Here is a 16,168-nt window from a genome sequence, read left to right as displayed (position 1 = left end):
GAAATGGGCAGAAGACCATAAATAGATATTTTTCCAGAGAAGCATGTCTAACAGATACATGAAAAGCTGCTCAACATCACCCATCCTCAGGAAAATACAAATTGAAACTACGGTATTACATCACTCCTGTCAGAATGGCTAATATTAACAACACAGAAAAACAACAGATGTTGATAAGGACACAGAGAAAGGAGAACCTCTTACACTGTTGGTCGGAATGCAAACTGGTGCAACCACTCTAGAGAACCGTGTGGAGCTTCCTCAAATAGTTAAAAATAGAACTGCCTTAGAACCCAGCTATTGCACTACCAGGTGTTTATCAAAAGGGCACAAAAATATTGATTTGAAGGAACACTTGCACCCCAGTGTTTATGGCAGCCTCGTCAACAATAGCCAAATTTTGAAAGGGCCTAAATGTCCTTCCACTGATGAATGGATAAAGAAGGTGTATATAGATGTGTGTATGTATGTGTGTGTGTATTGAAAAATTCTCTGTCATAAAAAGAATTAAATCTTGCCATTTGCAATGGTGTGAATAGAGCTTGAGTATATTATGCTAAGCAAAATAAGTCAAAAGAAAGAAAAATACCATATAATTTCATTCATATGTATAATTTAAGAAACTAAACAGATGAGCATAAGGAAAGGGGAGGGAAAGAGAGAGAAGGAGGCAAACCATAAAAGACTTTTTTTTAAAGGTAATATTATTTTTACATTTATTTTAAAAATTAACACATAGTAAAACTGAATTGTTTGGCATACATTCCTATGGAATAGGACTGCCTTAGAATCCAGCTATTGCACTACCAGGTGTATAGATTGTGTATAGATTCATGTAACCACCACTTCAGTGATCCATCGTCCTCCAAAACTCCCTTGTACTATCCCTTTGTAGTTCTCTCCTCCCATTTCTAACCCCTGGCAACCACTTATCTATTAATTATGATGCTTTTGTCTTTTAAGGATGTCATGTAAATGGAAAACATACAAGCACTTAACTTCGTTTATTTTTGCTCTATCTATATTATTTCCTTTCTTCCTCTGTCTTTGTCTTCTATTTTTTTCTAGTTTGTTTAAGTGGAAGCTTATCTTCTTGTAAATTTCTTGTGTTTCTTGAGCTGTTTCTTCTTTTGCAATGGAAGCATTTGATGTTTTATTTTATTTTAAATAGTTTATTGCCAAGTTGGTTTCCATAACTATAGAGTACAAACTGAAGGTTGCCTGAGGAGAGGTGGGTGGGGGATGGGCTAAATAGGTAATGGGTATTAAGGAGGTCAATTATTGTGATGAGCACTGGGTGCTATATACAAGTGATGAATTACTAAATTCTACTCCTAAGAACCAATAGGACTAGCATTTAAATAAAAGCTTGAAACCAAAACTAAAAGTTAAAAATTAAATAAACTGAGGGGATCACCATACCAGTCACACTCAGGGATAATTAAGTAATAAAAAGAGGGATGCCTGGGTGTCTCAGTCAGTTAAATGTCTGACTCTTGATCTTGGTTCATGTCATGGTTCATAGGATTGAGCCTCATACTGACAACACAAAGCATGCTTGGGATTCTCTCTCTCCTTCTTTCTCTATCCTTACCCTGCTCTCTCTCCCTGTCAAAATAAATAAATAAAATTTTAAAATAAAGTAATAAAAAGTGAAACATGACTTTTATTAAACATAGTACTAGAAATTTTAACCACAGTATGAAATAAGAAAAAGAAATTAGAAGCATCCACATCAGTAAAAAAATATTAAACTGCCACTATTTGCAGATGACATATATTATGTTTAGAAAATCTTTAAAAATCCACCAAGAATCTAATAGAAACAACAAATAAATTCATTAAAATTACAAAATACACTATTAAAACCCAGAAAGTGGTAATGGTTCTATACACCAATAACAAAGTAGCAGAAAGAGAAATTAAGAAAACATTTACAACTGCACCAAAAAAATAAGTACCTAAAATAAACTTAACCAAGAGAGTGAGACACCTGTACTCTGAAAACTAAAACACTGATGAAAGAAATCAAATATGACACAAATAGGTGGAAAAGAAGTCCATGTTCACAGACTGGAAGAATTAATATTGTTTAAATGTTATATTGCCTACAGCAATATGAAGATTCAGTGCACTCTCTACACCAATATTTTTCACAAACTAGAACAAATAATACTAAATTTTGTATGAAAACAACAACCGCCATGAATAGTCAAAACAATCTTGAAGAAAAACAAAGCTTGGATATCCCAATTCCACAATTAAGGATATACTACAAACATACAGTAATCAATACAGCATGGTGCTGCACAAAAATAGACCCATAAATCAATGGCACAGAATAGACAACCCAGAAATAAGCCCACAGTCAAATGGTTAATTATTCGATAACCAAAGGAGGCAAGAATATACAGTCAGGAAAAAAACGGACTCTTCAATAATTGGTGCTGGGAAAACTAGAAAGCTACATGTAAAATAATGAAACTGGATGACTTTTCCAACAGTGTACACACAAAAAAAATATTCAAAATGGACTATATATTTGATACCTGAATGAATTAAATGTGAGACCCAAAATCATAAAAATCCTAAAAGACACAGCAGGCAGTAATTTCTCTGACACCAGCCATAACAACATTTTTCTCAATATGTCTTCTAAGGCAAACAGAATAAAAGCAAAAATAAACTATCAGAACTACATAAAAATAAACAGCATTTGCACTGCAAAAGAAACCAACAAAACAAAAAAATCTACTGAATAGAAGATATTTGTTAATAATATCTCCCAAAGGGGCTAAAATCCAAAATATGAAGCACTTATACAACTCAACACACACACAACAACATTCTGGTTAAAAAATGAGCAGAGAACCTGAATAGCCATTTTCCCAAAGATGACATACAGACAGACAACAGATACATGAAAAGATGCTTTATATCACTAATCATCAAGGAAATGCAAATCATCCTCAAGCCAATCAAAATGACTAGTATTAAAGAGAGAGAAATAACAAGTATTGGTAAAGATGTGGAATAAAAGCAATGCTTGTACACCATTGGTCAGAATGCAATTTGGTACAGCTACTAAGGAAAACAGTGTGCTTACTGCAGTATTATTTCCAATAGCCAAGATACAGAACCAAACTAAGTGTCCACAGATAACGAAATGGATAAGGGTGATTTGTGTGTGTGTGTGTGTGTGTGTGTGTGTGTGTGTAATGCAGCCATAAAAGGATGCAATTGTGTTCTTTGCAGCAGCATGAGTAGACATGGAAGTTATTAAGCTAAGTTACAAAGTCAGAGTGAGAAAGACTAATATATGATTTCACTCATTTGTGGGTGAAATCTAAAAATCAATTAATCAGAACAAAAATCAGAATCAGACCTATTAATACAGACACTGACAGTTACCAGAGTGGAAGGATATAGAAAGTTGGCAAAGTGAGTGAAGATAAATGTATACTTAAAAGCTAGCTTCGCTAGAACACCAGATTAAGGTGATTGGTAAAGATCTTTCTCTTTATGAGTAAATAATAGAACAAATGACCACTTTAAAAAATGTGCACATACCAGCACAAAAATGCAAGGATCATAAAACAATGGGAAACATCACACCACCATTGGAATATAATAAATCTTCAATAGCCCATCCTAAAGAAAGAGAGACCTATGAACTGGTTGATAAAGAATTGAGAATAATTTTTTAAATAAGCTCCGTGAACTGAAAGAAAACCCAGGTAGACAACTAAAAGAAATTAGGAAAACAATACATGAACATAATAAGATGTTTAACAATGGAAAAGAAACCATAAAGAAAAACAAAAAAGAAATTCCCTAACTGAAAAGCACAATGGTTGACTGGAAAATTGAATAGCCTGCTTCAGAAAAAGACTTGATTGAAGGCCATATGAGTGGTTCAGTAAGTTGAGCTTCCAACAACTGATTTCAGCTCAAGTCATGATCCCAGGGTCATGGAACTGAGCACCTTGTCAGGTTCTGCACTGAGCATGGAGCCTGCATAAGACTCTATCTCTCCCTCTCCTTCTTCCCCTTTCACTTGCTTAAGTGTTCTCACACTAAAATAAAAACAGGGGCGCCTGGGTGGCTCAGTCGGTTAAGCGTCCAGCTTCCGTCTTTGGCTCAGGTCATGATCTCACAGTTCATGGGTTCGAGCCCCACATTGGGCTCTGTGCTGACAGCTAGCTCAGAGCCTGGAGCCTGCTTCGGATTCTGTGTCTCTCTCCCTCTCTCTCTGACCCTCTCCTGCTCGTGCTGTCTCTCTCTGTCTCTCAAAAATAAATTAAAAACATTAAAAACATTAAAAAATGTTTAAAAAAAATTAGAGAAAAAATAAAATTTAAACGAGACGTGACCAAGAAGAATAAATTATTAAACTTGAAAACAAGTCATTTGAAATTAATCATTCAGAAAGGAAAGAAAGAAAGAAAGAAAGAAAGAGAAAGGAAGAAAGGAAGGAAGGAAAGAGGACAAAGTGAAAAGTCTCTACAGAATAGGAAACCATCATAGTACACAATATGAAATTATTATAATCTCAGAGGGAAAAGAGAAAATCTCTTTAATAAATGTGATTAAAAATTCCCAAATTGGTGTAGGTATATTAATATCCAAAGATCAGAAACTCAAAGATTCCCAAGCAGATTTAAGCCAAAGAAGACTCACTGAAACACAATATAATAAAAAATGTGAAAATACAAAACTAAAATTTTGAAATAAGAGAAAAAAGACATCACATACAAGGAAGGGAACCTCCATAAAAATATCAGCAGATTTTTCAGCAGGGGACTGGTAGGCCAGGATATAATGGAACAATATATTTTAAAAATATTCTACCTGAGAAACTGCCTTCTAAAATGCAGAGATAAAAACTCCACTCCTACCAAAAAAAGAACAAGGAAGAAGGAGGAGGAGGAGGAGGAGAAGAAGAAGAACAAAAGAAGGAATTAATCATCACTAGAATTTCACTACAAGAGAATTCTTTAAGACAATATAAAAGTATGCTAATTAACAACATAAAGCATATCAATATATAAAACCCACTGGTAAAGGTAAATATGTACTCAAATTATGAATTTTCTAATATTGTAAGAACAACTGTTAACTTTAGTACATAGTTAAAAAAACATTAAAATAACTATAAGCATGATAGTTTGATAATAAATAACAATATTAAAGATATAAATTACAACAGTAACATCAAATGTAAGCAGGGAAAAGTAAAACTGTAGACTTTTGTATTTGATCAAATTTAAATTGTAAACAGCTTAAAATAGGGTGCTATAACTATGTTGTATCATATGTTATAACTATGTGATATTTTATGTAAGTCTCATGGCAATCAGAAAGGATAAATCTACATTAGGCTATATATATGTATAAATATAAGTATATATAGAAAATAATCAAAACATACCACCACAAATTGATCAAATCACAAGTAAAAATAGAAAGAAAGGAAGAGGGATATTATAAGTGTGAAAACAATTAACAAGTAAGTCCTCATCTATAAATAATCACTTTAAAAAGAAACTGATAGAATTATCCTGTCAAAGACATAGAGTGTCTGATTGGCTAAGCAAAGAACATCAAGGTATATAATTCTTACAAAAGACTCATTAAGTATAACTATAGGTTGACAGTGAGGGGTGGAAAAATACATTCTATGTAAATGATAAGCAAAAACACAGCAGAGGTGGCTATGCACATATCAGATAAAGTATACTTATTTCAATAACTCACAAGGGACAAAGAAGTTTATTAATGATTAAAAGGCCAATTTATCTAGAGGATGAATAATCCATATTTGTCAATATATGACCTGACATCAGATCAGTTTAATATATGAAGCAAATATTGACAGATCTGAAGAAAGTAATAAACAAAATACAATAATATGAGATTTCAATATAAAACATTCTATCAACAGCAGCAATATACCTATTCTTCTCAAGTACACACATAATATTCTCCATTATATGGTAGGCCATGAAAAAGTCCTTTTTTTAAATTTATAATAGTTTATTGTCAAATTGGTTTCCATATAACACCCAGTGCTTCTCCCCACAAGTGCCCCCCACCATGACCATCACTCCCTTCCCTCCCCGTTTCAGTCCTCAGTTCGTTTTCAGTATTCAATAGTCTTTCATGATTTGTGTCCCTCTCTCTCCCCAACTCTCCCTCCACATTCCCCTTCCTATGGTCCTCTGTTATGTTTCTCCTGTTAGACCTATGAGTGCAAACGTATTGTATCTGTCGTAATCCGCCTGACTTATTTTACTTAGCATGACACCCTCAAGGCCCATCCACTTTGCTACATTATTACCCAAAGCAATTTACACATTCAATGCAATCCCCATCAAAGTTGCACCAGCATTCTTCTCAGAGCTAGAACAATCTATCTTAAAATTCGTATGGAACCACAAAAAACCCCGAATAGCCAAAGTTATACTGAAGAAGAAAACCAAAATGGGAGGCATCTCAATCCCAGACTTTAGCCTCTACTACAAAGCTATCATCATCAAGACAGTATGATACTGGCACAAAAACAGACACATGGACCAATGGAATAGAATAGAGAGCCCAGAATGAGACCCACAAGTGTATGGCCAATTAATTTTTGAAAAAGTCTTAATTAATAAAGATTTAAATATATCAAGTACCATTTCTGACTGCAATAAAATAAAACTAGAATTCAATAACAGGAAGAAAAAATTTAAATTTGCAAATATGTTCATATTTAAACAACACATTTCTAAACAAGCAATTGGTCAAAGAAAAAAACAAGAAGGAATTAAAATTTTTTTGAAATATAAAAATGGAAACACAGTATACCAATATTGATGAAACAATGACACAAAAGGACTTCTAAGAGGAAAGTCTTTTACCAGGAGGAGGAAAAGCATGTCAAACAAGAATGTTACGGGCTCACGTTACTTACTGCACTTAAAATAAGTGAGGCACTTAAAATAAAAATATCAATATAAAAAATATTTGTCAGTTCTAGTTGAGAAGATGTACAGTAGTAAAATATTTACCCAATATTGATCAGAAATTTAAATTTCTATGTAAATTAATTTCTCAGGTAACTAAATTTTATACGTTTAATTTCCTTAAATTTTCAAGTAAGTGTTTTGAAGCAAATATAGTGATTCTCTGTATTATTTTTTAAAAAGTGATATAAAATAATTCCTCCATTTTATGTCAAGGGATTATATCTATGAATATTGTATAAACTGTCCTCATCCATTCTTCCTTTTCTTCTTTTACTACCTCCTGTCATTTATAAACAGAAATGCCCCATACTCCAATCACCATCTCTCTCTCACTCTGTCTCTCCATCTTTCTCTGTCTAATACACACACACACACACACACACTCAGTTTTATAAAAGTATAAGAAAAGAGAACATTTAGATTTCAATGTGATTGTTATTTCTAACACTAGTTAACATTTATGTAAATGTAATATACAGAATCCTGTGATTATTTTTTTCTTCAAACAATTACAATTCATAGAGTATGTATTGGAATACCTGATATTCCAGGTATATGAACCAGCCTCTTCTTGGATCAGAGATACCACCTCTCCTTTGATGATCTTTTTTGGCTTAGAATGTTTGTGATATTCCGGTTATGAATTTTGGATAATATAAATAGAAAAAAATGAAATTTCTGGAAAAAAAGTAGTGTAAAATTGCCAATTGAAGGACAAAAGGGAGCCGTTGCTCCCTAGTAATATATATAACTTTGGCTTCTTCACCTACTTCTTTGTACCACTGGGTATTTAGGAGATAGGACAGTAAAACCCACAGAATGATATAAGCTCTACATTTTGAATCTAAAGCAATAAGAAAATATGAATAGAAATGGAGCACAGGGTCTCCACATAGAGATAACATGCCTAGATTTAGGATATGGTTTATTTAGGCTGGCTACACCACAGGGACTATGATCCCAATCCACCAATTAAACTTGAAGGGATTCAAAGGAGATTTATTATCCGGAGGTCACTTCTTCTGAAAAAAATAAAACAAACAAAACAAAACAAAATCTTACTATCCAATTGACCTAAATACCCACAATAAAGTTCTAATAAACCCAACATATACAATTATATTATATTTCTATACTTTATAAATTAATTGATGATCACAACCTATATTAATCCCCCCAACAAAAATTTTGAAAAGAAGCATTAAAACTGAAATTCGTTATACAAATACAGAAATTAAATTGAAAAAGAAAATTGATATTTGGAAGCAAGTAAGAAAAAGGATGTTCACTCTTGATCTTGCCTCAGGAGATCAATCTTGAGACTGAGCCCTGCATCAGGCTCTGTGCTGGAGCCTGGTTGAGATTCTCTCTCCTTCTCTCTCTGCCCTTCCCTCACTTACGCTCTCTCCCTCTCTTTCAAAATAAATAAATAAACTTCAAAAAATAAAGTTCACATGAAGGAAAATATATTCAAAAAATTAAAAATTATATTGAAGCAGTATAAAAGAAAAGTATTATTGATTTTGTCTGGGACTATAATTCCACTTGAGTTTTTATGTCAATATATAAAATAACTGGAAGTTTTTACAAAAACAATAAATGCATCTTTATGGAATGATTATATATCCTTTATAGTCATTATTTCTATAAGAATTATAAATATAAAGATTAATCAAATGTCAATAGTTTTTCTTTAAAGAGGTATGTGAAATGAATCTTTTATGTTAATATATTTTCTTATAATAATAAAATGCGTACACCATAAAATTTACCAATTCAATCATTTTGAGGAGGCTGTTGAAATCAATTACCTGTATTTTCATTGCTGTTGTTAAAGTATAGTTGACATGCAATGTTACTTTAATTTAAGGTGGATATAGAGTGATTTGAAACTTCTATGCATTAAAAAAATTATTACCAGGATATGTGTAGTTACCGTCTGTCACCATACAAAGTTATTACGACATTATTACCTATAACCTATTATGCTGTACTTGACACCTCCATAATTTATATGATAGCAGGAAGTTTGAATCTCTTAATCCCCTCCACCTATTTCACCCATCCTCCATCCACCCTTCTTCTGGGAACCATCAATTTCTTTTCTGTATTTATAAATGTTAAATAATCTTTTTTTTTTCTATTTCTTTATTTTGTTTTTTTCAATACTCCACATGTAAGTGAAATTATATGACATTTGTCTTTCCCAGTGATACTTATGTCTTTTTGCATAATACCTTCTAGATTCATCCATGCTGTTATGAATGACAAGAATTCACAAGACTTATGTTTTATGGCTGAGTAATGTTACATTGTGTGTGTGTGCATGGGTGTTTGTGTGTAGGTGTCTGTGTGTGAGAGAAAAAAGAGAGAGAGAGAATCATACTTACTTTTCCACTCATATTGACAGACACATAGGTTGCTTACATAATTTGGCTATCATAAATAATGCTACAGTAAACATATAAGTGAATATAGGTTCAAATTAGTGTTTTGGTTTTCTTCCAGCAGTAGAAATACTGGATCATTTGGTATTTCAATTTTTAATTTTTGAAGAATGTTTATACTGTTTCTGTAGTTGTTGTACAAATTTACATTCCCACCAACAGTGAATAAGTGCTTCATTTTCTTCACTTCATTGCCAACAATTTTTATTCCCTGGCTTTTGGTACTAGCCAATTGAATTAGTGTAAGGTATATTGTGGTTTGGATTTGCATTTCCCTGATGATGAGTGATGTTGAACATCTTTTCTTCTGTACGTTAACAATCTGTGTTTTCTTTAAAAAAAAAAAAGCCTTTTAGTCTTCTGTTCATATTTAATCAGTTTCTTTCTTTTTTAATGTTGAGTTGTATAAATTCTTTATATATTTTGCATATTACTCCCTTATCAGATATATGATTTGCAAAAATCTTCTCCCACTCAATGGGTTGCCTTTTCATTGTGTGGATGATTTTGTCTACTCTGCAAAAGCAACTTTTTATCTGGCTTTTGTTTCTCTTGTTTCCTTACTAAATTCATTTATCTGTTCTAATAAATTTTTGGTGCCGTGTTTAGGGTTTTTCATATATAGAATCATGTCATGTTCCTAGAGTAACAGTTTTACTTCTTACCAATCTGAAAGCTTTCTATTTCTTTTACTTATTTGATTGCTGTGGCTAGAATTTCTAGGATTTTTTTTTTAATGAAAGGGGTGAAAGCGGACACCTTTGTTATTCCTGATTTGAGAGGAAAAGATCTATTTTTCACCATTGAGTATGCTGTTAGCCATGAGTTTTCCAAATGTGGCCTATATTATATTGAGACATGTTCCTCTAAACTAGTTTTGTTAAGAGTTTTAATGCATGAATGTTGTGTTTTGTTAATGTGTTATTCTGCATCAGTCAAAATGCTCATAAGGCATATAACTCTTTATGTTTAAATGTTACTATGATTAATTTGTGAGATTAAATCACAATTGCATTTGTGAAATAAATCCTACTTTTTCATGATGAATCATTTTTAATGTATTGTATAATTCTATTTTTTATATTTTGATCATAATTTTTTAATCAATGTTAATAGGGATATTGGCTATAAATTTCATGTTTGGTACTATCTTTGGTTTGGATATCAGGGTGATGCTGGACTTGTACAATGAATATGAAAGTTTTCCTTCCTCTCTCAATTCTTTAAATATTTTGAAAATAAATATGAACTTATCCTTGAGTGTTTGGTAGAATTCAGCTGTGAAGTGATCTTGCCCTGGATTTTGTTTATTCTGTGTTTTGTAAAGATTTATTTATTTATTTATTTATTTATTTATTTATTTATTTTGAGAGAGAGAGAGAGAGAGAGAGAGAGAGAGAGAGAGAGAGAGAGAGAGAGAAGAGAGATGGAGAGAGAGAAGCCCAACCAAGCTTCATGTTGTCAGTACAAAGCCCAGTGAAGGGCTCGATTTCACGAACTGTGAGATCCTGACCTGAGCCAATACCAAGTGTTGGATGCTTAGCCAACTAGTCACCCCAGGACCCCTATTCTCAGTTTTTTGATCACCAAAAATATAAAACACCCAATGTTGCTCATTTCCCCCAACTCATTTGTTTTCTTTCTTGAATTCCACTATGTGGATGAAATCATATGGTGTGTTACTATGCCTCTAATTCTTTCCTCTACTTCTTTCAGTCCAGTGTGCATTGCAACAAGCCTGTTTCAAATCAAATCCAGTGCTCTTCCCCACAAGTGCCCTCCTCCATTACCACCACCTCTTCCCCCCCCCTTCCCCTTCAACCCTCAGTTCGTTTTCAGCATTCAATAGTCTCTCAAGTTTTGCATTCCACTCTCTCCCCAACTCTCTTTCCCTCTTCCCTCTTTCCCTCTTCCTCTCCCCCTGGTCCTCCATTAGGTTTCTCCTATTCTCTTGTTAGACTTATGAGTGCAAACATGGTATCTGTCCTTCTCTGCCTGACTTATTTCACTTAGCATGACACCTTCAAAGTCCATCCGCTTTCCTACAAATGGCCATATTTCACTCTTTCTCATTGCCATGTAATACTCCATTGTGTATATATACCACACTTCTTGATCTACTCATTAGGTGATGGACACTTAGGCTCTTTCCATGTTTTGGCTATTGTTGACAGTGCTGCTATGAACATTGAGGTACATGTGCTCCTATGCATCAGCACTTCTGTATCCTTTGGGTAAATCCCTAGCAGTGCTAGTGCTGGGTCATAAGGGAGTTCTATGGATAGTTTTTTGAGGAACCTCCACACTGTTTTCCAGAGTGGCTGCACCAGTTTACATTGCCACCAACAGTGTAGGAGGGTGCCCGTCTCTCTACACCCTCGCCAGCATCTATAGTCTCTTGATTTGTTCATTTTAGCCACTCTGACTGGTGTGAGGTGGTATCTCAGTGTAGTTTTGATTCGAGCATCGTTTCATGTGCCTGTAGGCCATCTGGATGTCCTCTTTGGAGAAGTGTCTGTTTCTGTCTTCTGCCCATTTCTTCACTGGGTCATTTGTTTTTTGGGTGTGAAGTTTGGTGAGTTCCTTGTAGATTTTGGATAATAGTCCTTTATCTGATATGTCATTTGCAACATTCTTTTCCCATTCTGTAAGTTGCCTGTTAGTTTTCTTGATTATTTACTTTGCAGTGTGGAAGCTTTTTATCTTGATGTGGTCCCAAGAGTTCAGTTTTGCTTTAATTTCCCTTGCCTTTGGGGATGTGTCGAGTAGGAAATTGCTGCGGTTCAGGTCAAGGAGGTTGTTTCCTACTTTCTCCTTGAGGGTCTTGATGGTTACCTGTCTCATATTCAGGTCCTTCAGCCATTTTGAATTTATTTTTGTGGGTGGTGTAAGAATGTGGTCTAGTTTCATTCTTCTGCATGTTGCTGTCCAGTTCTCCCAGCACCACCTGCTATTTTGTCTAATTTTTAAATATAATTTATTGTCAACTTGGCTAAAATACAGTGTGCTCTTGGTTTTGGGGGTAGATTCCCATGATTCATTGCTTACATAGAACACGTAGTGTTCATCCCAACAAGTGCCCTCCTCAATGCCCATTACCCATTTTCCCCTCTCTCCTGTTACGCCCACCATCAACCCTCAGTTTGTTCTCTTTATTTAAGCATCTCTTATCATTTGCCTGCCTCCCTCTCTGTTTGTAACTACATTTCACCTTTCTTTCCTGCATGGTCTTCTGTTATGTTTCTCCAGCTCCATATATGAGTGAAAACATATGATATCAGTCTTTCTCTGACTGATATATTTCTTAGCATAGTGCCCTCCAATTATGTCTATGTTGCTGCAAGTGGCAGGATTTCATTCTTTCTCATTGCCAAGGAGTATTCCATTGTATACATAAACCACATCTTTATCCATTCATCAGTTGATAGACATTTAAGCTCTTTCCATAATTTGGCTATTGTTGAAATCAGGCCCTATAAGCATTGGGGTATATGGGCCCCTCTGAATTAGCACTCCTGTATCATTTGCATAAATTCCTAGTAGCACTATTGTTCATTCATAGGGTAGTTCTATATTTAAGTTCAACAGAGCAAGAAGGTTCCTGATTCTCCATATCCTCTCTAGCATCTATTCTTCCCTGGGTTGTTAAGTTTAGCCAGTCAGTCTTATTCTTGTGAAGTGGTATCTCAGTGTGGTTTTTATTTGCATTTCCCTGATGATTAGTGATGTTGAGCATCTTTTCATGTGTCTGTTGGTCACCCAGATGTCTTTTTTGGAAAAGTCTTTTTTGGAAAAGTGTCTATTTATGTCTTCTACCAATTTCTTCAACTGGATTATTTAGCATTATTTTGGGTGTTGAGTTTGGTAAGATTTTTACAAATTTTGAATACTAACCCTTTATCCAATATGCTATTTGCAAATATATTTTCCCATTCTGTCAGTTGTCTTATAGTTTTGTTGATTGTTTCCTTGTCAGTGCAGAAGCTTTTTATCTTGATGGGGTCCCCGTAATTCATTTAAACTTTTAATTTTTCTCTGCCATTGGAGATGTGTTGAGCAAAAAATTTCTGTGTCCGAGATCACAGAATTTATTGCTTGCTATCTCCTCTAGGGTTTTGAAGGTTTCCTGTCTCACATTTAGGTTATGGATGCATTCATTTCAAATGTGTTTTTGTGTATAGTGTAAGAAAGTGATTTAGATTCGTTCTTCTGCATGTTGTTGTTCAATTCTCCCAGCACCATTTGATAAAGAGACTGTCTTTTTTCCACTGGATACTCTTTCTTATTTTGTCAAAGATTAGTTGGCCACACATATGTGGGTCCAATTCTATTCCATTGATATATGTGTCTGTTTTTGTGTCAATAGCACACTGTATTGATGATTACAGCTTTATAGTTGAGACTAAAGTCTCTCTTTGGGTTTCTTTTTCAGCTTTGCTTTGACTATTTCGGGTCATTTGTGGTTCCATACAAATTTTAGGATTATTTGTTCTAGCTTTGAGAAGAATGCCAGTACAATTTTTATTGCTATTTCATTGAATATACAGATTACTGTGTATATTATTGACATTTTAACAATATTTATTCTTCCAATCCATGAGTATGAAATGTTTTCCCATTTTCTTGTGACTTCTTCAATTCTCTCATAAGTTTTCTGTAATTTTCAGCATACAGATCTTTTATATCTTTGATGATGTTTATTACTAGGTTTTTATGATGCGTGGTGTAAACTGTAAAGGATTACTTTCTTTATTTCTCTTTCTGTTGCTTCATTATTGGTGTATAGAAGTGCAACCAATTTCTCTACCTTGATTTTTTATCTTGCAAATTTGCTGAATTCATGTACCAATTCTAATGTCGTTTTGGTGGAGTCTTTTGAGTTTTTCATGTAGAGTATCATGTCATATGTGAAAAGCGAAATTTTGACTTACTCTTTGCCAATATTGATGTCTTTTTCCATTTTGTTGTCTGATTCTTGCAGCTAGGATTTCCAACACTATGTTATACAACAGTGGTGAGAGTAGACATCCCTGTCATATTTCTGATCTTAGGGGGAAATACCTTGGTTTTTCCCCATTGAGGATTGTATTAGCTAGAGGGGGTTAACTATGGCTTTTATGATGCTTTAGTATGTTCCTTCTATCCTATCCCAACTTTCTTGAAGGTGTTTATTAAGAAAGGATGCTATATTTTTTAAAATGCTTTTTCTGTATCTATTGACAGGGTCACATGGTTCTTATACTTTTTTTTTATTAATATGGGTCCTCTTTCTGGTTTCTTTGCTGAGAAGTTTGGTTAGCAGTTTATCAATTTTGTTTATGTTTTCAAAAACCAGCTCATAGATCTGTGCTACATTTTTTAAAATTCTATATTGTTTATTTCTTCTCTAGCCTTTATTATTTCTCCTCTTCTGCTTGTCTTGGGGTCTTTGCTATTCTGCTTCTAGTTCCTTTAGGTGTGCTGATAGATTTTGTATTTGGAATTTTTCTTGTTTCTTGAGATAGGCTGAATTGCAATGTATTTTCCTCTTAGGACTGCCTTTGCTGCATCCCAAAGGGTTTGGACTGTCGTGTTCTCATTTTAATTTGCTCCCATATATTTTTAAATTTCTTCTCTAATAGTTTGGTTTACCCATTCATTCTTTAGTAGGATGTTTTTTAACCTCCATGCATTTGGAGGTTTTCCAACTTTTTCTTGTGGTTAATTTCAAGTTTCATAGCATTGTGTTCCGAAAATGTGCATGTAGGGTCTCAAATCTTTTATATTTATTGAGAACTGTTTTGTTACCCAGTATGTGATCTATCTTGTAGAATGTTCCATGTACACTGGAGAAAATGTGCATGCTGCTGCTTTAGGTTAAAAAATTCAAAATATACCTGTTGAGTCCATTTGGTCCAGTGTATCATTCAGGGCCATTGTGTATTGATTTTCTGCCTAAATAATCTATCCATTGCTGTAAATGTAGTCTTAAAGTAACTTGCATTTACTGTAGTCTTATCAATAAGATTATTTTGTTTTTGATTATATGATTTATACATTTGAGTGCTATCAAATTGGATGCCTAAACATTTACAATCATTAACTCTTTTTGATAGATAGACCCTGTAATTATGATATAATGCCCTTATTCATCTCTTGTTATAACCTTTAGTTTAAAATCTAGTTTGTCTGATATATGCACGACTACTCCAGCTTTCTTTTGACTTCCAGTTGCATAATAGATGGTTCTCCATCTCCTCACTTTCCATCTGAAGGTGTCCTCAGGTCTAAAATGGGTCTCTTGTAGACACCGTACAGATGGGTCTTGTTTCTATATTCATTCTTATAGTCTATGGCTTTTGATTAGAGCATTTAGTCTATTTTCCTTCAGCATTATTACTGAAAGAAATGGATTTAGTGTCATTGTGCTATCTGTAGGTTTTATGGTTTTGGTGATGTCTCTGGTCCTTTGTAGTCTTTGCAACATTCCACTCACAGAGTCCCCCTTAGAATCTCTTGTAGGACAGGTTCAGTGGTCATAAACTCCTTCATTTTTGTTTGCCTTAAAAAGCCTTTATTTCTCCATGTATTTTGAGTGGTAGTCTTACTGGATAAAGGTTCTTGGCTGCATATTTTTCTTATCGAGCACATTGAATATTTCCTGCCACTCTCTTCTGGCCTGCCAAGTTTCAGTGGGCAGGTCTGGTGTTACCTTTATGTGTCTACCCTCAT

The sequence above is a fragment of the Suricata suricatta genome, chromosome 6 (assembly GCF_006229205.1).
Source record: "Suricata suricatta isolate VVHF042 chromosome 6, meerkat_22Aug2017_6uvM2_HiC, whole genome shotgun sequence".
Taxonomy (NCBI): domain Eukaryota; kingdom Metazoa; phylum Chordata; class Mammalia; order Carnivora; family Herpestidae; genus Suricata; species Suricata suricatta.
The sequence above is the reverse complement of the archived record's forward strand: the minus strand, read 5'-3'. Positions refer to the sequence as shown.